The 25,051-nt window shown below is 48.7% G+C and overlaps 1 protein-coding gene across 1 annotated transcript in view; it reads left to right on the top strand.

Annotated features, from left to right (window-relative positions):
• The window catches only part of GAK (cyclin G associated kinase), a 1,188,967-nt gene that overhangs the window by 884,225 nt on the left and 279,691 nt on the right, over positions 1-25,051 (top strand). The window lies entirely within an intron of this gene.

Here is a 25,051-nt window from a genome sequence, read left to right as displayed (position 1 = left end):
CTGGACATCAGTAGAACAACGGGGCATATCTCTGGTGGTTCAACAGGGCATATCTCTGGTGGTTCAACAGGCATATCTCTGGTGGTTCAACAACTTGCAGGCTCTCTGAACACCAGAGCTGACAAACTCGGACAAGAATGCTTAAACGATCACAAATGGCATCTCCATCCAGAGGTGGAGCAATCTCTCCTTAGCAGTGGAGAGAGCCTTGGTTAGATCTCGCCTCCGCAGAGAATGTGCAATGTCAGCAGTATTGAGTGTTTGAGTTTCCAAGGCGGCAATACCTTGGCGACGCTTTTCATCTCTAGTGGAACTTAAGCCTCCTGTAGGCCTTTCCAGTCAAACCACTTCTCTCCAGAGATCTCAAAATATTCAATAACGACCAGGCCTAAGTCATTCCTGTTGCACTGGACTGGGCATGGAGAATCTGATATCCTGAGCACAGCCATCAATCCTCTGATCAGACTACCCCTTCAGGGGATACTCTGTTGCAGCAGCAGGGGAGGGTTCTCCACCCGAACCTGTCCAGCCTTCACTTTCATGCGTGGAGATTGAGCAGTGACAATTGACAGCTTTTGACCTTCGACCCGAAGTCTGTAATGAAATCTTGGCAGCCAAGTGTCCCTCTTCCAAAACAGTATATGCCTGTTGCTGGAAGAAATTTCTGGCATGGTGCACAGACAAGTCTGTTGGCCCCCTTTCTGAGGTTCTCTTGTTTATACTTTCTTTGGCCCAGCAGGGCTCTTCTATAGTCGCTCTCAAAGGTTATTTCTCTACAGTCTCAGCTTTTTAAGGCTGCCTGATCAACCTTCTTTGTTAAGTCTCCTATTGGGAATAGGTTCCTTAAAGGCCTTACACATGTTTCCTCCATCACCATTCATTATGCCCAATGGGATTTGAATTTGTTTTTGAAATTTCTCACGTATGCTCCTTTTGAGCCTCTTCACAATTGTCCTCTAAGGCTTCTCACATTGAAAACAGCCTTCTTTGTGGCCATTACATCTGCTTGCAGGGTGAGTGAGCTGCAGGCTTTGTCATCTAAGCCGCCTTACCATCTATTCGACAGTGATGCTTCGCACTAGAACTTGTTTTCCGCCAAAAATGGTTATGCCCTTTCAATATAGGGCAATTTGTCACCTTGTGTACTTTTTATGCACCCCCATGTCCTTTTAAGGGAGAGGAGACACTCCACCACCTGGACCCAGAAAGAGCATTGGCGTTCTACCTTGATTGTACCAGAGAGTTTTGGGTAGATGGATCAACTCTGTTGGTTATGTGGGTGTGAAAAGGTTGGGCAGTGTAGAAGTGGAATATCTTCAGATGGTTCATACTATACATTAAGTTATGCTACTCACTGGCCAAAAAACAACCACCTGAAAGTTGGCATGTAATTCTAACATAACTCAAGCTTCGATCCGATCACTACGTTAGCACGCGGAGTTCCAGTCCTTGACATCTTTCAGGTGGCAACGGGGGTTTCTCTGCATATGTTCACCAAACACTACTTCCTGGACAGTCAGGTCTGTAGGGGCAGGCACCTTCTTGGCTTCTCGAGCCAGCCACCGACTGGGCTAGGATGAGGGCCGCCTGCTCGTCACTCCTGCACTGGTAGGTGGTTCCTCTCGGTCCTGGGGGCTGCGGGTGCAGTGCTTGGTCCAGGCGTCGGGTTCCTTTGTTACCATGCAGTCCCGGTCAGGGGGAGCCTCTGGACCCTCTCTGCAGGCGTCACTGTGGGTGTGCAGGGAGATCGTCTAAGGGTGTCCACGTCGTTGGAGTCACCTGGGAGTCCTCTCTGCAGTGTTGGTTCTCCTGAACTTGGGCCGGGGGCGTCCGGTGCAGTGTGTGAAGTCTCACACTTCCGGCACGAAGTGAGATTTGTTTAAAAGTTGCTTTAAAGTTACAAAGTTTTGCAGGTTTTGAACAGTGCCGCTGTTCTTGAGTTTCTTGGTCCTCTAGGATCAGGGCAGTCCTCAGAGGTTGCTGGTCCCTGTCGGGTGCTTCGCTGTGCAGGTTCTTTGAGTCTGGAGTCAGTCAGCCCAGGTCCGGGCTGGGGCCAAGTCAGTTGGTGTCTGTCGTCTCTGCGGGGCTTTCAGATCAGCAGTCCTTCTTTCTTCAGGTTGCAGGTATCTGATTTCCTGGGTTGAGTGTCGCCCCTAAATACTTAATTTAGGGGGGTGTTTATGTCTGGGTGCAGTAGCCAATGGCTAATGTCCTGGAGGGTTGCTACACCCTCTTTGTGTCTCCTCCCTGAGGGGAGGGGGGCACATCCCTATTCCTATTGGGGGTATCCTCCAAAACCAAGATGGAGGATTTCTTAATGCAGGGGTCACCTCTGCTCAGGGCACCTTAGGGGCTGTCCTGACTGGTAGGTGACTTCTTGTTTTTCTCATTACCTCATCTGGACTTGCCGCCAAAAGTGGGGGCTGTGTCCAGGGGGCGGGCATCTCCACTAGCTGGAGTGCCCTGGGGCATTGTAATACGAAGCCTGAGCCTTTGAGGCTCACTGCTAGGTGTTACAGTTCCTGCAGGGGGGAGGTGTTGATCACCTCCACCCAGTGCAGGCTTTGTTTCTTGCCTCACAGAGTACAAAGGCTCTCACCCCAGGTGGTCAGAAACTCGTCTCAGTGGCAGGCTGGCAAAGATCAGTCAGTCCTGCACTGAAGGATTGGGGTAAAATACAGGGGGCATCTTCTAAGATGCCCTATGTGTGCAATTTTTAATAAATCCAGCACTGGGTTTATTATTCTGAGAAGTTTGATACCAAACTTCCCAGTATTCATTCAATCAATCAGTGTATTTATCGAGCGCACTACCACCCGTGAGGGTCTCAAGGTGCTGAGGGGGGAAGGGGGGGGGGGGGGGGGGCCTGCTGGTACTGCTCACATAGCCAGGTTTTGAGCTGCTTCCTGAAAGTCAGCAGGTCTTCGGTCTGTTGTAGGGGCAAGGGAAGGGTGTTCCAGGTCTTGGCGGCGAGCTGGGAGAAGGATCTGCCTCCGGTAGTCGCTCTTCGAATGAGGGGGCGGTGGCAAGGGCGAGGTCGGCTGAGCGGTGTTGGCGGGACAGGGTGTAGAAGGTATCTGTTGACAATCTTCTTTATGACCTTGGCCAGGAATGGGAGCAGGGAGATGGGGTGGAAGTTCTTGAGGTCTCTCGGGTCCGCCGTGGGTTTCTTGGGTAGGGTTTTGATCTCAGCATGCTTCCAGCTCTCGGGGTAGGTCGAGGTCTCAAAGGAGATGTTGATGACTTTGCGGAGGTGGGGTGCGATGGTGGCGCTAGCCTTGTTAAAGATGTGGTGCGGGCATGGGTCTGACGGAGATTCAGAGTGGATGGAGCCCATGGTTTTGATTGTGTCGTCTTCGTTCACATTGACTAGGACAAGCAGGGGGTCATAGTTGAAAGTGGGTGGAGAGTCTGAGGAGTCGGTGATTGCTGGGGTGGTCTGGCTGTTAAAGCTGTCATGGATGTCTGTGATCTTGTGGTGGAAGAAGGCGGCGAGGGAGTTGCACAGGTCTTGTGAAGGTGGGATGTCATTAGTACTGGAGCTGGGGTTGGAGAGTTTATTCACGATGTTGAAGAGCTCCCTGCTGTTGTGTGCGTTGTTGTCCAGGCGGTCTTTGAAGGAGGTTTTCTTGGCAGATCTGATGAGGTGATGGTGATTGCGGATGGTGTTTTTGAAGGCGGCATGGTTGTCCGGAGTATGTTCGAGGAGCCACTTTCTCTCCAGTATCCGACAGGTTTGCTTGGAGGCTTGAAGGTCCGAGGTGAACCAGCTGGCTCTCTTGTTGGCACCTATGTTGAAAGGTTTATTGAGCGGGACAGCGTGTTGGCACAGTCGTCGATCCAGCGCCAGAGGTTGCGAGATCGGGATTGGTGGGTTCGGTGGGTGGTTTTCGGGCGAGGCTGGTGTTCAGCTGGTCTTGGCTGATTCTGCTCCAGTTGCGGTGGGGGATCTGTTGGGTGCGGTGGTGCGTGGTGGGTTTCTGGAAGGTGAAGTGGATGCATCGGTAGTCGGTCCATGGGAGTTCGGTGGTGTGGCTGAAGGTGACATGGGGTCTAGCGGAGAAGACAGGGTCCAGTGTGTGGCCAGCGGAGTGTGTTGGGGTAGTGACGAGTTGTCTGAGTCCGAGGGTGGTGAGGTTGTCCATTAAGGTGGTGGTGTTGGGGTCGTTGTTATTCTCCAGGTGAAAGTTCAGGTCGCCGAGGAGACGTAGTCGGCGGAGGCTAGGGCGTGCCTGCTGACAAGGTTGGCGATGGAGTCGCAGAACTGAGGTCGAGGTCCGGGGGGGGGTCTGTAGATGAGGGTTCCTCTGAGGGTGGTGTTGGGGTTGGTGTGGATCTGGAAGTGCAGGTGTTCAGCGGTGCTGAGGGTGTCATCGGTATAGGTCGTGACACTGATGGTGGTCTTGTGGACGATGGCAATTCCGCCTCCGACCCCGTTGATGCGATCCATGCAGGTAATCTTGTAGCCGTCCGGAATGGCTATGGCGTTGTCTGGGGCCGAGGAGGCGTTCATCCAGGTCTCCCTCAGGAAGGCGACGTCTGAGGTGGAAGTGTCGAGCAGGTCCCAGAGTTCAACAGCGTGTTTGCGTGCGGAGCGGGTGTTAAGTAGGATGCATCGGAGGTAGTTGAAGTCAGGCTCGGCAGAAGGTTTGGCGGTTTGGAGGCTGGGGAGGCTGCAGTTCCGGCAGATGAAGGGTCCCTGGGTGTGCTTAGGGGAGGCTAGGAAGCAGGTGTGTGCTCATCCGGTGTTGAATGCGCGGAGGATGCTGCCGGTGTAATGGCATTGCTGGCCATGCTAGTCTTGGGGACCTTGGGTCCTGGCGCTGGGCGCGGGCTCGGGGCGCGGTCTGGGCACGGATAGGCTCAGATGGGCCGTACCCTCGGCGCGGCTGCCATATGAGGGGAGGTGGGAGGGAGTGGCAGGAGGGAGGGGACTGCGAATGGGAGAGCAGGGGGCGGGGCCGCAGGGACGCAGCGGCGGGAAGAGGGAAATTGAACTAGAGGGAGGGGGGCAGGGACGCAGCGGCAGGAAGAGGGAAATTGAAGTGGAGGGAGGGGGCGGGCCGAACCCCCCCCCCCAAAGAACAAGGGAGCCTGGGGCAGAGGCAGCACCGGCATGCAGTGCAGGGGAGCGACCTGCCTGTACAGTAGTCAGTGTAGCCATGATGGAACTGTGGAGTTCGTTTTGACAAACTCCCAGACCATACACTTAATATGGCCACACTGTACTTACAATATCTAAGAATAGACTTAGACACTGTAGGGGCACATTGCTCATGCAGCTAGACCCTCCCCTGTGGTAGTGCACCCTGCCTTAAGGCTGTAAGGCCTGCTAGAGGGGTGACTTACCTATGCCACAGGCAGTATTGTGTGTGCATGGCATCCTGAGGGGGATGCCATGTCAACTTTGCCTTTTTCTCCCCACCAACACACACAATCTGCAATGGCAGTATGCATGTGTTAGGTGAGGGGTCCCTTAGGGTGGCACAACACGTGCTGCAGCCCTTAGGGACCTTCCCTGTTCACAGGGCCCTTGGTACTACTGGTACCTTTTACAAGGGAATTATTTGTGTGCCAGGGGTGTGCCAATTGTGGAAACAATGGTACATTTTTAGTGAAAGAACACTGGTGCTGGGGCCTGGTTAGCAAGGTCCCCGCACACTTCTCAGTCAAGTCAGCATCAATATCAGGCAAAAAGTTGGGGGTAACTGTAACTGAGCCATTTTCCTAAACCTGGTCACTTTCATGTCTCAGAATCAACAAAGGCATAGCAGGGGTATATCTGCTCATGCAGATATGTCCTCACATAATATATAATACACCCTGCCTTAGGGCTGCAAGCCTTGCTAGAGGGGTGACTTAGGTATATTACATGCGGTGTTAGGGGACATGGCACACAGGCTGTGCCATGTTCTGTTTTCAGTTTTGGAAGCAACATGTAACACCGCCTACAATGGGAGTCTGCATAAGGTTGTTGCTGGGTCTCTCTGAGTCGCACAAATTGTGCTGCAGCTCTGAGGGGCCTTCTTCAGTACTCATGCCCTAGATACCAGGGGTACCATTTACTAGGGACTTAAAGGGGGCTGAAGGGCCTGGTCACTTGGGTATCAAGTAACCAGGTGTCAGATTTTAGCAAAGGGACACTGGCACTGGAGACCTGGTTAGCAGGATCTCAGTGCACTTCAGTCAAAGCTGCATTTAACAAACCGGCAAAAAGAGGAGGGTACTGCAACCAGAATGCAGCGCGCTACACCAGTTCTGCAGAAAATTAATTTTCAGTAAGATCATGTTGGAGTTATTTACTGGACAACTAGCTAAAGATGTAATTTCTTACCATTTCACATTGAGACAAGCCATCAGAAGCAAACTTCAAACTAATCTTTTATGGCTATGAGTTCTAAGGTGCTACAGTTTCGCAGTTTTTCTTGCACCTCACTCATATTCTCGACCAGGAAATACCAGACCAAAACACCAAGACCATTCCACAGAGTATTTATGAAATTTTATTTAATGCATTAATCAATCTACCTGCATTGCAAAGTCAATAACTGACTGCAGCATTGCAAGAAATTACAAAGCAAACCGGATCAAATTATATTAATCATTATAGTACTGAAAGCAGATACTATGTATATATTGGTTCATGTGACCTGGTCGCTTGTTTCCAAATTCCTATCTATTGATAAATAATTAAAGACTGGATTTTTATGTGGTAACATTTACAGGCGTTCTTTCTCCTTTGAAGCTTCCCAGCCAGCAGCCAACCAGCACACTGTGTGCTCTGGGATCCTGCAAGTGGGTGAGCTGGGAGCCCATTTCAAAGGGACCCACTCTCCACTTGCCAAGATTAAGGCAATCTACAGGGAGTGCAGAATTATTAGGCAAGTTGTATTTTTGAGGATTAATTTTATTATTGAACAACAACCATGTTCTCAATGAACCCAAAAAACTCATTAATATCAAAACTGAATATTTTTGGAAGTAGTTTTTAGTTTGTTTTTAGTTTTAGCTATGTTAGGGGGATATCTGTGTGTGCAGGTGACTATCACTGTGCATAATTATTAGGCAACTTAACAAAAAAAAATATATACCCATTTCAATTATTTATCATTACCAGTGAAACCAATATAACATCTCAACATTCACAAATATACATTTCTGACATTCAAAAACAAAACAAAAACAAATCAGTGACCAATATAGCCACCTTTCTTTGCAAGGACACTCAAAAGCCTGCCATCCATGGATTCTGTCAGTGTTTTGATCTGTTCACCATCAACATTGCGTGCAGCAGCAACCACAGCCTCCCAGACACTGTTCAGAGAGGTGTACTGTTTTCCCTCCTTGTAAATCTCACATTTGATGATGGACCACAGGTTCTCAATGGGGTTCAGATCAGGTGAACAAGGAGGCCATGTCATTAGATTTCCTTCTTTTATACCCTTTCTTGCCAGCCACGCTGTGGAGTACTTGGACGCGTGTGATGGAGCATTGTCCTGCATGAAAATCATGTTTTTCTTGAAGGATGCAGACTTCTTCCTGTACCACTGCTTGAAGAAGGTGTCTTCCAGGAACTGGCAGTAGGACTGGGAGTTGAGCTTGACTCCATCCTCAACCCGAAAAGGCCCCACAAGCTCATCTTTGATGATACCAGCCCAAACCAGTACTCCACCTCCACCTTGCTGGCGTCTGAGTCGGACTGGAGCTCTCTGCCCTTTACCAATCCAGCCACGGGCCCATCCATCTGGCCCATCAAGACTCACTCTCATTTCATCAGTCCATAAAACCTTAGAAAAATCAGTCTTGAGATATTTCTTGGCCCAGTCTTGACGTTTCAGCTTGTGTGTCTTGTTCAGTGGTGGTCGTCTTTCAGCCTTTCTTACCTTGGCCATGTCTCTGAGTATTGCACACCTTGTGCTTTTGGGCACTCCAGTGATGTTGCAGCTCTGAAATATGGCCAAACTGGTGGCAAGTGGCATCGTGGCAGCTGCACGCTTGACTTTTCTCAGTTCATGGGCAGTTATTTTGCGCCTTGGTTTTTCCACACGCTTCTTGCGACCCTGTTGACTATTTTGAATGAAACGCTTGATTGTTCGATGATCACGCTTCAGAAGCTTTGCAATTTTAAGAGTGCTGCATCCCTCTGCAAGATATCTCACTATTTTTGACTTTTCTGAGCCTGTCAAGTCCTTCTTTTGACCCATTTTGCCAAAGGAAAGGAAGTTGCCTAATAATTATGCACACCTGATATAGGGTGTTGATGTCATTAGACCACACCCCTTCTCATTACAGAGATGCACATCACCTAATATGCTCAATTGGTAGTAGGCTTTCGAGCCTATACAGCTTGGAGTAAGACAACATGCATAAAGAGGATGATGTGGTCAAAATACTCATTTGCCTAATAATTCTGCACTCCCTGTAGCTTTTTCTCTGGTTCTGTTATTGCAGCCATTTCATACAATACCTACACCTATAAGCAATGGAGAGGCCTTCTATAAGACATTCGGTTATTGTACTGCAAGTTAAGCTCCCTGTTGAATCACTTGACTTTCACAGATAAGATAAGCATAGCAGTCCAGGGCCTTCTCAGGGGAGATGGTGTGGGCTACTTATCTACGTTTGCTGACACACACAAAAATTATAGCCTAGTCAGTGCAGTGAACAAATTTATTACACACACAGACACTACTAAATACTATATATTAAATTACAAATATATACATCTGGCAGCTGAAAATAGCGTTGGTGACATTCACGAATCACATTTGACCTATAGTGGGCTATGACCCCCATAATCACAATACTCCCCACTTTACAGCGCGTGCTATTTTCACATTATAATGGGACGTCAAAATAGGCCGACTGGGTTGTTAAGGGATCACCACATCAGAATATCAGGCATTCCTGTTAGCTTTATTTGATAGAGACTTCTAGTTGCAGATTCTTTACCTTAGAATTTTCCCCCAGGCATCAGACTGGATCCGTAGGTTTTTTCTTCAAGCAATACCCTTGCGTGTCAGTAGGTGGCTTTGGTCGACTCCACAGGCATCGTAGGCGTCGTGGTCGCCGTGATAACGTCTGGAGTAGTACATAGACGCTGCCCTCATGCAGTGACGTCAGTTCTTTTCTTTCCGCGCCACGCGCTGATCTGAGAGAGAGCTACACTCGGCTATTTTTTGGCCGAATTCAACCGTTTTGTTGACTTTTTTGGTGCAAACTTGGTGCGTCAAGGATGTCCCCGAAGACCAGGTTCAAGACCTACGAGGACTGTCACCGCATGATGTCGGTGACGGACCCTCATCGTGTCTGTCTGTGGTGCTTCGAGCGCAACCACGACCCGAAGTCGTGCTCCAAGTGCCGGGCGATGCAGCCGAAGGCTTTGAGGGAGCGGTCCCTAAAGCTGATGGAGGCCCGGCACTCGACTCCGCATAAGTCCCGATCTCGCTCGAGGGGAAGGTCTTGATATCGGTCGCGGAGCCACCACCACTCATCGTCGGGTCACGGTAAGAAAAAGAAGTCGGCGAAGAAGTCCCATTGCACTCCGACTTGAACCCGTCGCTCGGCCGACGTGATGCGGGACAAGCGTCAAGGAAGTAGGCCTCCGTCCTCGGAGCCTACGCCTGGGTCGGCTCCGCGCTTCCCCGAGTATCCCAGAGCTAGAGCGATCCCCGCCTAACTCAGTTTTACGAGGCCATGCGCCTCATCATTGGGCATGCCGACCCCCAATACAGCGTCTTCGGGCCCAAGGGGCTTGGCCGAGAGGCCTTCGGGTTACGCGCCGGCAGCTTTGGCCCCGGCCACTGAGGTCGCCTCTGGATCTGTGCGTGGATCTGCCCAGATGCCGGTCGCACATTCAAGACCTTCCCCGGCGCCGGGTGGTTCAGCGACACTCGACGTCTGTAGTGCCCACTATAGACGTCGACCCCATTCTCATCCCGACTGGGAGTCAGAGCGGCGCCGGACGCCTTCGGCTTCGGTGGGCCCTATTCGCCTGAGGTCGGATTCAGACCCATTTTCCTATGGGTACGAATATGGGGAGGAATTGGAGGGGTCCCTGGACCCTTATGAATACCAGGAAGACCCTACTATGGACTGGGCACAGGACTCGGGCGAAGCCAGTGGTCTTGATACTTCTCCTGACTCTGGCATGCTGTCTCCTCCTACCGTAGCTACGGCGGAGGGAGCTACCTTTAGTATGGTGGTTAGTAGGGCGGCTGAGGTCCTTGGCCTTGAGCTACCTACTGTCGAAGTCAGGTCTAACCTCCTGACGGAGGTGCTTCAGCCTGGGGCTTCTACTTCTGAACCCCTTATTCCATTTAATGAAGCCCTCACTGACGTCCTTTTGGGTACGTGGTCCAAACCCAACACAGGGGCTCCTGTGAACAGGACGATTGCTCGCCGCCACCGGCCTGCACCGAACGACCCGAAGTTCCTGTTCCAACATCCTACGCCTGAGAGTCTTGTTATCCAGGTGTCGTCTTCTTCTGGCGCGTTCCCTTCCGCACCCCAGGATAGGGAATCCAAAAGGCTGGAACAGTTTGGTAAGAAGTTGTTTTCTTCCTCCAGCCTCGTGCTGCGGTCCGTGAGCACCGCATGCCTTTTGGGCTGTTATTCCCACTCCCTGTGGCATACGGTTGCGCAAGTCCTGCCGCAGATACCTGAGGAGGCTCGTGCTATCGTCTCCCAAGCAGTCAAAGTCAGAAGTGACATGGCAAAGTTCACCATCCGTTGTGGGCTGGATACGACCGACTCTCTGGGCAGATCGGTTGGTACGACAGTCGCCTTGAGGCGCCATGCCTGGTTACGTACTTCTGGTTTTTCGGGGGATGTCCAACAGTCACTCGTGGACATGCCCTTTGATGGCACCTGTAAGGAAATGCCTCCTTGGCATGGTTACCCCCTGACTTTTTGCCTTTGCTGATGCCAAGTTATGATTTGAAAGTGTGCTGGGACCCTGCTAACCAGGCACCAGTGTTCTTTCCCTGAACTGTACCTTTGTCTCCACAATTGCCACACCCTGGCACCCAGGTAAAGTCCCTTGTAACTGGTACCCCTTGTACCAAGGGCCCTGATGCCAGGTAAGGTCTCTAAGGGCTGCAGCATGTCTAATGCCACCCTGGGGACCCCTCACTCAGCACAGACACACTGCTTGCCAGCTTGTGTGTGCTGGTGGGGAGAAAATGACTAAGTCGACATGGCACTCCCCTCAGAGTGCCATGCTAACCTCACACTGCCTATGGCAGAGGTAAGTCACTCCTCTAGCAGGCCTTACAGCCCTAAGGCAGGGTGCACTATACCATAGGTGAGGGCATAGGTGCATGAGCACTATGCCCCTACAGTGTATAAGCAAAACCTTATGTGCTAATCCAGCCATGCTGGACTCATTAAATATACGTCCCACGAGTTCGCCAAAGTGTCTCAGAAAGTTTGTACTTAACAGGGACTTTATTTCTGCCGACGACCTTGCCACTTGAAGTGCGTAGGTCTCGTGTGCAGATGTAAGGGCCACATGCTTCTGAAACAATAAAGCCTTCAATCTACTTAAATTCACCTTGGAAGTAGCAGTGTGAGGCCAGATATCAGCTACCTCCCTAAATTTAGTGGGGGGGAAACAACACGTTCCCGCAGCATGTAACGAGGAGGACATAGCTGCCGTTTGAAAGCACCTGGAACGTGCGTTTAATCAAGGGGACTGGATCTCCCTTCAGATAGCAAGCCAAGTTTTCAACCAAGGCATTGCACGCCCCATGCAAGGACAGCTGCTTACAAATCATCGAATGGCTGACTGAAGTCTCACATTCACTACCGCCAAGATGCTCTAGAATATTCCGGCGAACTATTGTGACCTCTGCCGCGCTGTCTAGCAGTGCTAGAGCCCAGTTCTTGTTCTTCAAGAGGACCCTCTTCCTGAGTGGCATGTTTAACTGAGACAGCTGCCACTTTTTTCTTTTTAAATGTTTGTTTTTGTTGTATGGGTTTCTCTTCCTTCTTAACAGAACCCTCCGAAGAGCGTTGTGATTCCTGTCTCAGTTTCACGTACTTTGTTCTCCGCTCCGATGAGTCCTGAAAGGAACGAGATTGGCGTGTATCAGTATATTGATATCTATCAGGCGTTTTTATATTCTCTCAATTCCTGAGATTATATCTATTCTGTGGGGTCTCCACCCGTGGAGATTCTCCCCTTTCTTTTTTAGGTGTGTTGTTTTTTCTCCCAGCGTTTCTTATTATCCTCAGGTTGTTGTTTAGTATTGCCTTTATTAATCTTACCCTGAAATTGAGGTTTTTGTGGTCTAGCCCCAAGGCTATCTCGACCGATACTTGAATATATTATTTTAGGCAGCTCTCGCTCCGGATCTTGTTGAGGAACGTCACGGAGCCACATCCACACTGTGAGTGCAACTGCTTCCCCTTTAAGGTTACTTAAGATGATTGAAGAAACTGTGGCAAAATTGCCCATCAGTTGCATTCCCAAATCTAGGGCCAGAGCAGCCCCGTATTCATCTTGAATTTGTTTAAGCCCTTCCGGTAGGTTAGCTAGTGTCGGTGTACCGTGTGCCGTTGCATAGAGCGCGGCAAATACCGTGCCCCATGTGTTACAGTTTTCAACTGTAGGGACCATCCCAAAGGGCAAGCACATAGTTAATATTCTATGTTTATCCTGAGGTCCTGTATGGGGAAATACTGCTTCCAGCGTATGAATTTTTTGTGCTAGCCAAAACGGAGTCTCCTCTCGTTTGGCCGGGACTTTACACATAATAGAGTGTACAGTCACTGGATTTGTACCTGGTGTTACTGCATGTGGTTGCGCTGGAGCAGCACGCGCTGGGTTTGTATTTAAAGTCTGCATCACAAATTGTACTAATCGTCTGTATAATGCTGCTAACTCAATGTATAAACGTCGAACCTCATCTGCTGCATTTGCAACTGCAGGATATGGTGTATATGTGGCCAATAAAGGCCAGGTAGGACCATCATTACTTAGTGGACCTAACCTTACTGGTAATATTGTATGGGTAGGGTGCCATCAAGCCAATTATGATGTTCTTGATAAGATAGAGGTATCTCTAAATATGTGTACGCCCTGTATTGCCCAGGTGCGTTCGCAACTGTATATGTATGAAATGTATTTATGTTCCCATCAACTGCTGGAAATGTGACCCAAGAGTAAAAAAGTTCTGTTCCAAAGGCTGCGTGGGCGTCCACCACAAACGTGACTGGACCACCCTGGGCCGTAAGGCCATGTGCTAGTAAATGTGCTGCGAGAGGTTGTCTCATGTTAAGAGCTATTTGTACAGCCTGGGGATTCGCAGTCATAGAAACACTAAGAGTTCAGAAAAGGCACACCAAGATAAGGTTGTTTCCTTTTAAGGTTCAAGCTTGAACAACCACACGCTGAAAATAGGATTACCTATACGGCGGTGGTGGAAATCCTCAGTACCACGGACGTCTCCAAATACGGAACTGAGGGTTCATTATATAAAAATGAGACCGAGATATGCCGGTGGACCTGAAAATTAGAGCCTGACCAAACGTTGGCCCACTTATTTCCTCCCACTCCCTTCATCATGCCTCAGTGGGATCTTAATCTTGTGCTTACTTTCTTGATGTGTACTCCCTTTGAGCCTATGCATAATTGTCCCTTACGGCTCCTCACATTCAAAACTGTCTTTCTTATCGCCATCACCTCTGCTCGCAGGGTGAGTGAGCTTCAGGCCCTTTCTTCAAAGCCTCTGTACTTGTCCGTACACCCTGACAAAGTGGTGTTACGCACTAGAGCTTCCTTCCTTCCTAAGGTGGTTACACCGTTTCATGTAGGCCAGTCCATCACTTTGCCTACCTTCTACGCACCCCCACATCCTTCCCATGAGGAGGAGAGACTCCACAGTCTGGACCCAAAAAGAGCGTTGGCATTCTATCTCAATCGTACTAAAGACGTCCGGGTGGACAATCAACTCTTTGTTGGCTATGGCGGTGCAGAAATGTACCATCTCTCGATGGGTGCTTCTTTGCATCAAAATGTGCTACGCTTTGGCGAAAAAGCAACCTCCTGAAGGCCTGTGGGCTCATTCTACCAGGGCTGCTGCTGCATCCTCTGCGTTAGCACGCGGAATTCCTGTCCTGTATATCTGTCAGGCAGCTACGTGGGCATCCCTGCACACTTTTGCTAAACATTACTGCCTGGACAGTTAGGTCCGTCGGGACGCCTACTTTGGTCGTTCGGTCCTGCAGAACTTTCTAGTATGATCTTAGTTCGCAGCCCACCACCGAGGATGGCATTGCTCGAGTATCTATTCTAAGGTAAGGAATCTGCAACTAGAAGTCTCTATCAGATGTACAAGTTACTTACCTTCGGTAACTAAATATCTGGTAGAGACATATTCTAGTTGCAGATTCCTTATCGCCCACCCATCCTCCCCGCATGCGAACTGATTTCTAGGGACAGGGATTCCCCCTTTCAGGTCCTTAGCTCTGGCGCACCAATATCAGTGTTCTTAGCAGCTCTGCACTCTGGCGTGAAAAGTCGTTAAAAGAAACTGACGTCACTGAGCGAGGGCGGCGTCTATGTACTACTCCCGACATCATCACGGCGACCACAACGCCTGCGGAGTCGACCAACGCCACCCTCCGACGCGCTAGAGTATTGCTCGAAGAAAAAATCTCCGGATCGAATCTGACGTCTGGGGGAAAATTCTAAGGTAAGGAATCTGCAACTAGAATATGTCTCTACCAGATATTTCGTTACCGAAGGTAAGTAACTTGTACGTCAAGGAGCAACCACAATAATAAATCGGGCAAGCCTATAGGTTTTTCAAAGGGTCCTCACATCAATATGTCAGTATACACATAATATACTTATTGAATCAATTAATGCATTCATCGTTAATATAACCATTCAAGTGTTGACCAACAGGCATTATCAATAAAGCATTCTAATTAAAGCTGTAGGAAAATGCCCCTTTTAGCATGGTTACCCCCCACTTTTTGACTGATACTGATGCTGACTTCACTGAGAGTGTGCTGGGATCCCTCTAACCAGGCCTCAGCACCAGTGTTCTTTCCCTTAAACTGTACCATTGTTCCAACAATTGGAACACCCCTGGCACACAGCTAAGTCCCTTGTAAGAGGTATCAGTGGTACCAAGAGCTCTGTGACCTGGTAGGGTCCCTAAGGGCTGCAACATGTATTGTCACCCTAAGGGACCCCTCACCAAGCACATGCACACTGCCATTGCAGTTTGTATGTACTGGGAGGGAGAAAAAGGTAAAGTCGACATGGCACCCCTTTCAGGGTGCCATGCCCACCAACCACTGCCTGTGGCATAGGTAAGTCACCCCTCTAGCAGGCCTTACATCCCTAAGGCAGGGTGCACTATACCACAGGTGAGGGAAAAGCTGCATGAGTTGTATGCCCCTATAGTGTCTAAGTCCATTCTTAAACATTGTAAGTGCAGTGTGGCCATATTAAGGAAATGGCCTGGGAGTTTGTCATTCCGAACTCCACAGCCCCATGATGTCTTCACTGAAAACTGGGAATTATGATATCAAACGTCTCAGAAAAATGAACCCACACTGATGCCAGTGTTGGATTTATTGTACAGTACACCCAGAAGGCATCTTAGAGATGCCCTGTGTATTTTAACCAACCCTTTAGTGTAAAACTGACCAGTCTCTGCCAGCCTGCCACTAAAAGATGAGTTTCTGGCATCATGGGGTAAGGGTCTTTGTGCCCTCTGAACATCAGAAACAAAGCCTGCTCTTGGTGGAGGAGCTTCACATCTGCCCCCTGCAGAAACTGTAACACTTGGCAGTGAGCCTCAATGGCTCAGACTTCCTGTTACAGTGCCCCAGGGCACTCAAGCTAGTGGAAAATGCCCACCACCCGGACGAAGCACCACTTTCGGCGCTAGTCCAGAGGATAAATTAGGAAAAACAGGGAGGAGTGACCACTCCAGCTCAGACCACTCCTAAGGTGCCCAGAACTGAAGAACTCCCTGCAGAATAAAAAAGATTATAGCTATCGCAACAAGAATTTTCGGTTCTATTAAGGACACGGAGGCGAGGATTATGCTTCTCTTTCCTTTACTTAAAACACTGCAGCAGCAAATGAAAAACTTCAACTACTTTTCCCTTGAGGCTCAGCCCCAACCTCACCACCAATCAGGGACCATCCTTGTTTATATATATGTCCATAGCAATCAAGTCCGTCCTCTTTCTTTGCTCCTCAAAAGGATAATAACTGTAACAAATGAACTTCAACCATGACTTCTTCATCGCAACGGAACAACACAACCGGTGCAACCGACATCCAAAAACTTCTGGAAGCATTTCTTGAAAAAAATGCTCAGGTCGTCTTGTCATCTGAAAATCAAGGGAAAAAATATACCTACATTATCCACGTGTGAAGATAATGTCATAAATATCTCAACAATTTCAGGAGGGACATAAAACATCTTACAACATCATGTCATATAGAATTCTTAGGTACTCAAATTACGGGTGGGATAATCCTCGCCTCTGTGTCCTTATTAGAACCGATAATTCTTGTTGCAATAGCTATAAAGTTTTTGATTCTATGTCAGGACCGCAGGCTTCTGATTATGTTAGTTTAAAGCTGATCTACAATTCCAGAAGCAACATCCACAATAGGTTTGTGATAAAAAAGTTTAAAGGTGGAATCTGAAGACCAATCCGCCGGCAGCATAACGTCTTCCAGTCTGGCTCCTGAATTAAAAGCTTTTGATGCCATGGCTCCTCTAACAGAGTGGACCCCAAAGATTGAAATATCAATTCCTGCTTCTTGAAGCAGCCATTTAACCCATCGGGCTATAGTCCCAGAAGAGACAGGGCCAAAGGGTTTTTGAATGGAAATCAATAATTGCCCAGTTGGATCCCTGCGAAACTCACGAGTAACATCTTCGTAAACTTTAAGGCATTTAACTACACATAGTTTAGAATTGTCTCTGAAGCTTGGATAAGAAATACATGTAGAGTTTGACTTTGTTCGTTTTCAAATTCTAAATGAAACTCCAGTGGGAGTAAATACTCTAACTGCAATGTCCAGTGCTTTAACGTCTGGCACTCTTCTGCATGAAATAAGGCATAGTAACATAGCCAATTTCGCTGACAACTGTTTCCGCGATAACCCTTCATTAGCTGGCCACGCTACCAAAGATTCAAGTACTATATTAACGTCCCACAAAACAGAATATTTAGGTTTAGGGGGACAAACCAAACGAATACCACGTAGAAGCTTACAAATCAGCGGGTGCTCGCCCACCGGTTTACCATCAATTCTAGGATGTTTAGCAGAAGTAGCAGATCTGAAATTATTAAAAGCTAAACCCTGAGTAGCCAAATGTGATGATAAATCTGCAATCATTTGCACAGAGGCTCCCACGGGATCAACGTCCCTTTGACCGCACCTATCCAACCATCGCTTCCAAGCGGAAGCATATCTTTTGTGTATGCTAGGGTCCACGGATTGGACGAGAAAGAATTTAGTGTTCTCCGAAACTTGAGGGCTTTGTTCCGATCTCCCGAAATCCTCCATGCCATGAGTAACAATTGCCCCTCCAAAATGAGAGGATGTGGAAGGCCCATCGGATCTACCAAGAGATTGTTTGACAGCTGAATCCGAACCAGAGGTTTGAAACAAAGGTCCCTCACCACTGGTGTAAAGAAATGGCTCCCTGTTGCAGTTACCCCCCACTTTTTGCCTGATACTGATGCTGACTTGACTGAGAAGTGTGCTGGGACCCTGCTAAACAGGCCCCAGCACCAGTGTTCTTTCACCTAAAATGTACCATTGTCTCCACAATTGGCACAACCCTGGCACCCAGCTAAGTCCCTTGTAACTGGTACCCCTGGTACCAAGGGCCCTGATGCCAGGGAAGGTCTCTAAGGGCTGCAGCATGTCTTAAGCCACCCTAGGGACCCCTCACTCAGCACAGACACACTGCTTGCCAGCTTGTGTGTGCTGGTGGGGAGAAAATGACTAAGTCGACATGGCACCCCCCCCCTCAGGGTGCCATGCCAACCTCACACTGCCTATGGCATAGGTAAGTCACTCCTCTAGCAGGCCTTACAGCCCTAAGGCAGGGTGCATTATACCACAGGTGAGGGCATAGGTGCATGAGCACTATGCCCCTACAGTGTCTAAGCAAAACCTTAGATATTGTAAGTGCATGGTAGCCATGAGAGTATATGGTCTGGGAGTCTGTCAAAAACGAACTCCACAGCTCCATAATGGCTACACTGAATACTGAAAAGTTTGGTATCAAACTTCTCAGAATAATAAACGCACACTGATGTGTTGGATTTATTAAAAAATGCACACAGAGGGCATCTTAGAGATGCCCCCTGTATTTTACCCAATTGTTCAGTGCAGGACTCACTGGTCTGTGCCAGCCTGCTGCTGAGAGATGAGTTTCTGACCCCATGTGGTGAGGGCCTTTGTGCTCTCTGAGAACAGAAACAAAAGTCTGCTCTGGGTGGAGGTGCTTCACACTTCCCCCCCCTGCAGGAACTGTAACACCTAGAAGTGAGCCTCAAAGGCTCAGGCTTCGTGTTACAATGCCCCAGGGCACTCCAGCTAGTGGAGATGCCCGCCCCCTGGACATAGCACCCACTTTTGGCGGCAAGCACAGAGGAGATAATGAGAAAAACAAGGAGGAGTCACCCACCAGTCAGGACAGCCCCTACGGTGTCCTGAGCTGAGGTGACCCCTGCCTTTAGAAATCCTCCATCTTGATTTTGGAGGATTCCCCCAATAGGAATAGGAATAGGGATGTGCCCCCCTCCCCTCAGGGAGGAGGCACAAAGAGGGTGTAGCCACCCTCAAGGACTGCAGCCATTGGCTATTGCCCTCCCAGGCCTAAACACCCCCATAAATTCAGTATTTAGGGGCTCCCCAGAACCTAGGAAACTAGATTCCTGCAACCTAAGACGAAGAAGGACTGCTGAGCTGAAAAACCCTGCAGAGAAGACGGAGACACCATCTGCTTTGGCCCCAGCTCTACCGGCCTGTCTCCCCACTTCTAAAGACACTGCTCCAGCGACGCGTTCTACAGGGACCAGTGACCTCTGAAGCCTCAGAGGACTGCTCTGCATCTAGAAGGACCAAGAACTCCCGAGGACAGCGGCTCTGTTCCACAAAGACTGCAACTTTGCAACAAAGTTGCAACTTTGAAACAACACACGTTTCCCGCCCTAAGCTTGAGACTTTGCACTCTGCACCCGACGCCCCCGGCTCGACTTGTGGAGAACAAACACCACAGGGAGGACTCCCCGGCTACTACTAGACCGTGAGTAGCCAGAGTTGCCCCCCTGAGCCCCCACAGCGACGCCTGCAGAGGGAATCCGGAGGCTCCCCCTGACCACGACTGCCTGCTTCAAAGACCCAACACCTGGTAAAGGCTCTGCATCCGCAGCCCCCAGGACCTGAAGGATCCGACCTCCAGTGCAGGAGCGACTCTCAGGTGGCCCTCTCCCTTGCCCAGTTGGTGGCTACCCCGAGGAGCCCCCCTCCCTTGCCTGCCTGCATCGCTGAAGAGACACCTTGGTCTCCCATTGAAACCTATTGCGAACCCGACGCTTGTTTGCACACTGCACCCGGCCGCCCCGTGCCGCTGAGGGTGTACTTTTTGTGCTGACTTGTGTCCCTCCCGGTGCCCTACAAAACCCCCCTGGTCTGCCCTCCGAAGACGCGGGTACTTACCTGGTGGCAGACTGGAACCGGGGCACCCCCTTCTCCATTGAAGCCTATGCGTTTTGGGCACCACTTTAACCTCTGCACCTGACCGGCCCTGAGCTGCTGGTGTGGTAACTTTGGGGTTGCCCTGAACCCCCAACGGTGGTCTACCTTGGACCCAACTTTGAACCCCGTAGGTGGTTTACTTACCTGCAAAAACTAACAAACACTTGCCTCCCCCAGGAACTGTTGAAAATTGCACTGTCTAGTTTTAAAATAGCTACATGCCATTTGTGTGAAAACTGAATATGCTATTTTGCTAATTCAAAGTTCCTGAAGTTCCCAAGTGAAGTACCTTTCATTTAAAGTATTGTTTGTAAATCTTGAACCTGTGGTTCTTAAAATAAACTAAGAAAATATATTTTTCTATACAAAAACCTATTGGCCTGGAATTGTCTCTGAGTGTGTGTTCCTCATTTATTACCTGTGTGTGTACAACAAATGCTTAACACTACCCTCTGATAAGCCTACTGCTCGACCACACTACCACAAAATAGAGCATTAGAATTATCTCTTTTTGCCACTATATTACCTCTGAGGGGAACCCTTGGACTCTGTGCATACTATTCCTTACTTTGAAATAGTGCATACAGAGCCAACTTCCTACAACTGGGAACCAGGATTGAGGTTTCTAGCAAGGGGTCACAAGGACCATCTCCGCCTTCTGCCGAAGGACCTGGGAGAGAACTCAAGGAATCATTGAGAAGGGGGGAAAAGCATAAACTAACTCCTCCGTCCAGGATTGAAGGAAGGCGTCTGAACTGAGAGCCTGTGGATCTGGCCTCCAACTGTAAAAACGCAGAAGATGCGTATTCAGACGAGATGCGAACAGATCTATCGACAAGGGACCCCAAAGAAGATTGAGAAAGTGAAAAACTCTGGGATGCAACCTCCAGTCTCTGACACGCCGAAGATGTCGGGAATTCCAATCTGCTATCACACTCGTTTTGCCCGGAATATACTCTGCTGTGACAGATATCTGATGAGCTAGGCAGAAATGCCAAAAATCTTTTGCGATCTCTGCTAGCAACTTGGACCGGATCACAACGTTGTGTTCCAGATTGGAGACAGAGTCCTCACTGCAAAAGTTCCCGCCAGGAGTTCAAGACAATTGATATGCATCAGAAGTTGCTCCGGGGACCACGGTGTCCCCCACCCCCCCCATCTCCATCTGCCCACATCTGGCTTCCCAGCCCCAACTGCTGGCATCTGACTGACCATTTCCTGAACTGAAGCAAATATTGCTCTGCAGTTCCAGGTATCCATATGAGTCAACCACCACTCAATCTCTGTCCTGGCTTCTTGTGACAATTTGACTTGCTCCGAATAGGACAGGCCCCTGCGCAGGTGCAGAATCTTCATTCTCTGAAGGGCTCGATAAAGAAGAGGGCCTGGAAAAATCGCCTGAATAGATGAGGCAAGGAGGCCCACCAATCAGGCAAGAACCCTCAAGGAAATCGAAGGAGCAGACAATGCACTCTTCAATTCCTTCTTGATGGCCAATTTCTTGGTCAGAGGAAGTTTCAATTGCGCTGAAATAGAAATAAAGTAAGAAAATAAATGTTTCCAATACAAATACATTGGCCTGGAGCTAGTCATTGAGTGTGTGCCTCATTTCTTGACTGTGTTTGTACAGCAAATGCTTTGCACTACCCTCTGATACGCCTAACTGCTCGATAATACTACCACAAAAGAGAGCTTCAGTATTACCCACTTTAGCCTCTGTTAAGCCTCTGGGGAACCCCTGGTCTGGGGAACCCCTGGTCTCTGTACACACTGTGCCTCATTTTTGTAAAGTACATACAGAGCCAGCTTCCTACAGTGAAGATCAAGGGTCTCTGATCTCCGGTGGAATCCAGACTTCCTATCAACTTACTGGAGCTCCTGGTGATCTGGCTAGCGTTGAAGGCATTTCTTCCCATTGTCAAAGGGAAAATTGTGCAGGTGTTCACGGACAACTCCACCGCAATGTGGTACTGCAACAAGCAGGGCGGTGTGGGGTTCTGGACCCTTTGTCAAGAGGCCTTGCCTCTCTGAACATGGCTGGAACTGTAGGACATAACCCTGGTGGTTCAACTCCTGGCAGGTCCCCTGAACGCCAGGGCAGACAAACTCAGCCGGCGATGCTTAGCGGATCACAAGTTGCATCTCCATGCGGAGGTGGTGCAAGGTGTCGTCCTGCAGTGGGGAGAACCTTGATTAGACTTGTTCGCCTCCGGAGAGAACGCACAATGTGAGCTGTTTTGCGTGTTGGAGTTTCCAAGGCGGCACTTGTCCGGCGACGCTTTTCGTCGTGAGTGGAATTCAGGCCTCCTGTACACCTCCCGCCAATACCACTTCTGCCTAGAGTTCTGAAGAAGATCAGGCAAGACCGGGCCCAAGTAATACTGGTGGCTCCGGACTGGGCATGAAGAGTCTGGTATCCTGAGCTTTTGAACATGGCCATAGCTCCTCCGATCTGACTGTCTCTTTGGGAGGATCTTCTGTCGCAGCAGCAGGGGAAGGTCCTACACCCGAACCTGTCAACTCTGCAACTTCTTGCATAGAGATTGAGCGGCGACAGTTGACGTCTTTCAACTTGCCACTCAGTCTGTGACGTTATCTTGGCAGCCAGGCGTCCCTCAACCAAAATTGTATACGCCTGTCGGAAGAAATTTGTAGCATGGTGCATCGACAATTCTGTCGATCCTCTATCTGCTCCTCTCTCTCAAGTTCTTCTCTTTATTCTTTCCCTTGCCTGGCAGAGTTCCACCTTGGGCACTCTTAAGGGATATCTTTTTGCTATCTCTGCTTTCTTAAAGTTGCCGGATCAGCCTTCCTTATTTAAATCTCCCCTAGTTGGGAGGTTTCATAAAGGCCTCACACATCTTTCCTCCTATCCCATTCATCAGCCCCAATGCGATCTCAACCTGGTATTAACTTACCTTATGTGTACCTCATTTGAACCGCTTCACAACTGTCCTCTAAGGCTCTTAACTATAAAGACTGTCTAGTTGCCATTATTTCTGCCCGCAGAGTCTGTTAACTCCAGGCTCTGTCAGGATGTATGGCAAGAAAGGGTGGCTTAGATGACAAATTGGTGATTCGCACTAGGGCTTCTTTTCTACCTAAGGTAGTGACGCCCTTCCATGTCGGGTAGTCCATCTCCTTGCCTACCTTTTATGCACCACCACATCCCTCTCATGAAGAGGAGAGACTCCACCGTCGACCCAAAAAGAGCGTTGATCGTAACAAAGACTTCAGTGGGTGAACAACTTTTTGTGGGATATGTGGCGGCCAAGAAGGGGAAGGCCGTGCAGAAGAGGACCATTTCAAGATTGGTACTCTTATGCATCCAAATGTGCTACTCTCTGGCTAAAAAGCAATCTCCTGAAGGTTTGCGAGCTCACTCCCACAGAGCTACTGCTGCTTCCACAGCGCTAGCTCGGGGTGTTCCACTCCTGGATATTTATCAGGCAGCAACGTGGGCATCTCTTCACACTTTTACCAAGCACTACTGCCTGGACAATCTGGTCTGAAGGGACGGCTACTTTGGACTTTCGGTCCTGCAGGACTTTTTGGTGTGATCTTGGTTCGCAGGCCCACCACCGGGGATAGTATTGCTCAGGTATCTCTTCAGAGGTAAGGAATCTGCAACTAGAAGTCTTTATCAGAGGTACAAGTTACTTACCTTTGGTAACAAAATATCTGGTAGAGACATATTCTATTTTCAGATTCCTTACCGACCCTCCCATCCTCCCCGCACTGTGAACTGATTTCTAGGGGTAGGAGCCTTCCCTTGAGGGCCCTAGTTTTGGCAGCACCACTCTGTGTTCTTCATGGCTCTGCGCTACTCGCGTGGAAAGTCATGAGAAGAAACTGACGTCAGCGTGCCAAGGTGGTGCCTATATACGACCGTGATGTCATCACTGCGAGCACAACGCCAATGACGCCGCAGAGTCGACCGATGCCACCTGGCGGCGCACTGTGGCACTGCTCAAAGAAAAAATCTCCGGATCCAGTCTGACGCCTGGGGAAATTCAAAGGTAAGGAATCTACAACTTGAATATGTCTCTACCAGATATTTTGTTACCGAAGGTAGGTAACTTGTACTTTGCTTCTTCTTAGGGAAGTGTAAATTTGTTCTAAGCATCTGTCTGAAATTTACTTTCTGTTGCTGCTAAGATGATTAGTTATACAAACCAGGCACATAAGCTTCCAACCCATTGCAACACATTTATAGAATATCTAAATCTGCAGGAACCAATCAGCTGTACTTTCATGTAACACCTATTTTGACTAGATTTCACCACATTATCTTACGTTCTATAAAGAGAGAACTGAATGGCTGAAATATGAAGGAAAATTACTTTTACAAAGTGTCAATCACGAATATTGTAAACAACAATGTTTAAAATGTCAACATCTAACATTAGGTCAGTAAGCCAGTTCTCAAATGTACATGGTTCCTCTCTCTCCCCCTTAACTTGCTAGATGCATTTTGTAGCAAGCATTTATTTTAGATAATGATTACTAATCTGTTGGCTTTGTCTGTGCTCTTATTTTGCATTGGTGCCCCCCACTTGTTTGTTCTTTTTTTTTTTTTTTTTTAACCTTACTATTCTGAAATGACCATCTGCCAAGTTGGAACAGTAAAATAAAAAATGGGTTTGGCATGACAACTCATGCGTGTGCACGCTGGTCATCTTTCAGTGTTTTTCTTTTAAGAAAAATAAATCTATGATGCCTGCAGTGTGTGGTTATGAATCATGGCACACCAGCGGCCATGGTGTTTTTTTTTTTCCCCCCTTTATTTACCCTTTAATCTATGCAATACATTCATCATGGCATACCAGCAGCCATCATGGCTTTTTTTTTTTTTTTTACTTTACTCTTTTAACATAGCCATCAACCATTTCAGAACCAGCAAGTAAAAAATAAGCATTGAAAAATCAATAGCTCTAAATTGCATACCGTACATTGTTGTGTGTGTTTGTGCTTGTCTCCATGTGGTGCATGTATGTATGCATGTTTATCTTTTCATCTCTGCAAATCTAAGGCAACAGCGACTTTGGAAGTGTTTGTATGTTAGTATGAGTGTGGTTAGTATGAGTGTGCTCTGTGCCTTGGCCATGCAGTTACGTATTTCTGTAGTGGTTGGTCCATGCCTTTGTTAAAAATATGTTAATATCTCTTTGTGCCTGTGTGTTTCTATGTTAGTTTCTATGGGGGTGTGTGTGTCTATTTATTGGTGTTGTGGTTGTAGTGAGCTGGGCAAAGACCCAAAAGAGAAGTGAAAAATTTCACAAAACCAACTAC

The sequence above is a fragment of the Pleurodeles waltl genome, chromosome 1_2 (genome assembly GCF_031143425.1).
Source record: "Pleurodeles waltl isolate 20211129_DDA chromosome 1_2, aPleWal1.hap1.20221129, whole genome shotgun sequence".
Taxonomy (NCBI): domain Eukaryota; kingdom Metazoa; phylum Chordata; class Amphibia; order Caudata; family Salamandridae; genus Pleurodeles; species Pleurodeles waltl.
This window is presented reverse-complemented; position numbering and strand designations above follow the sequence as displayed.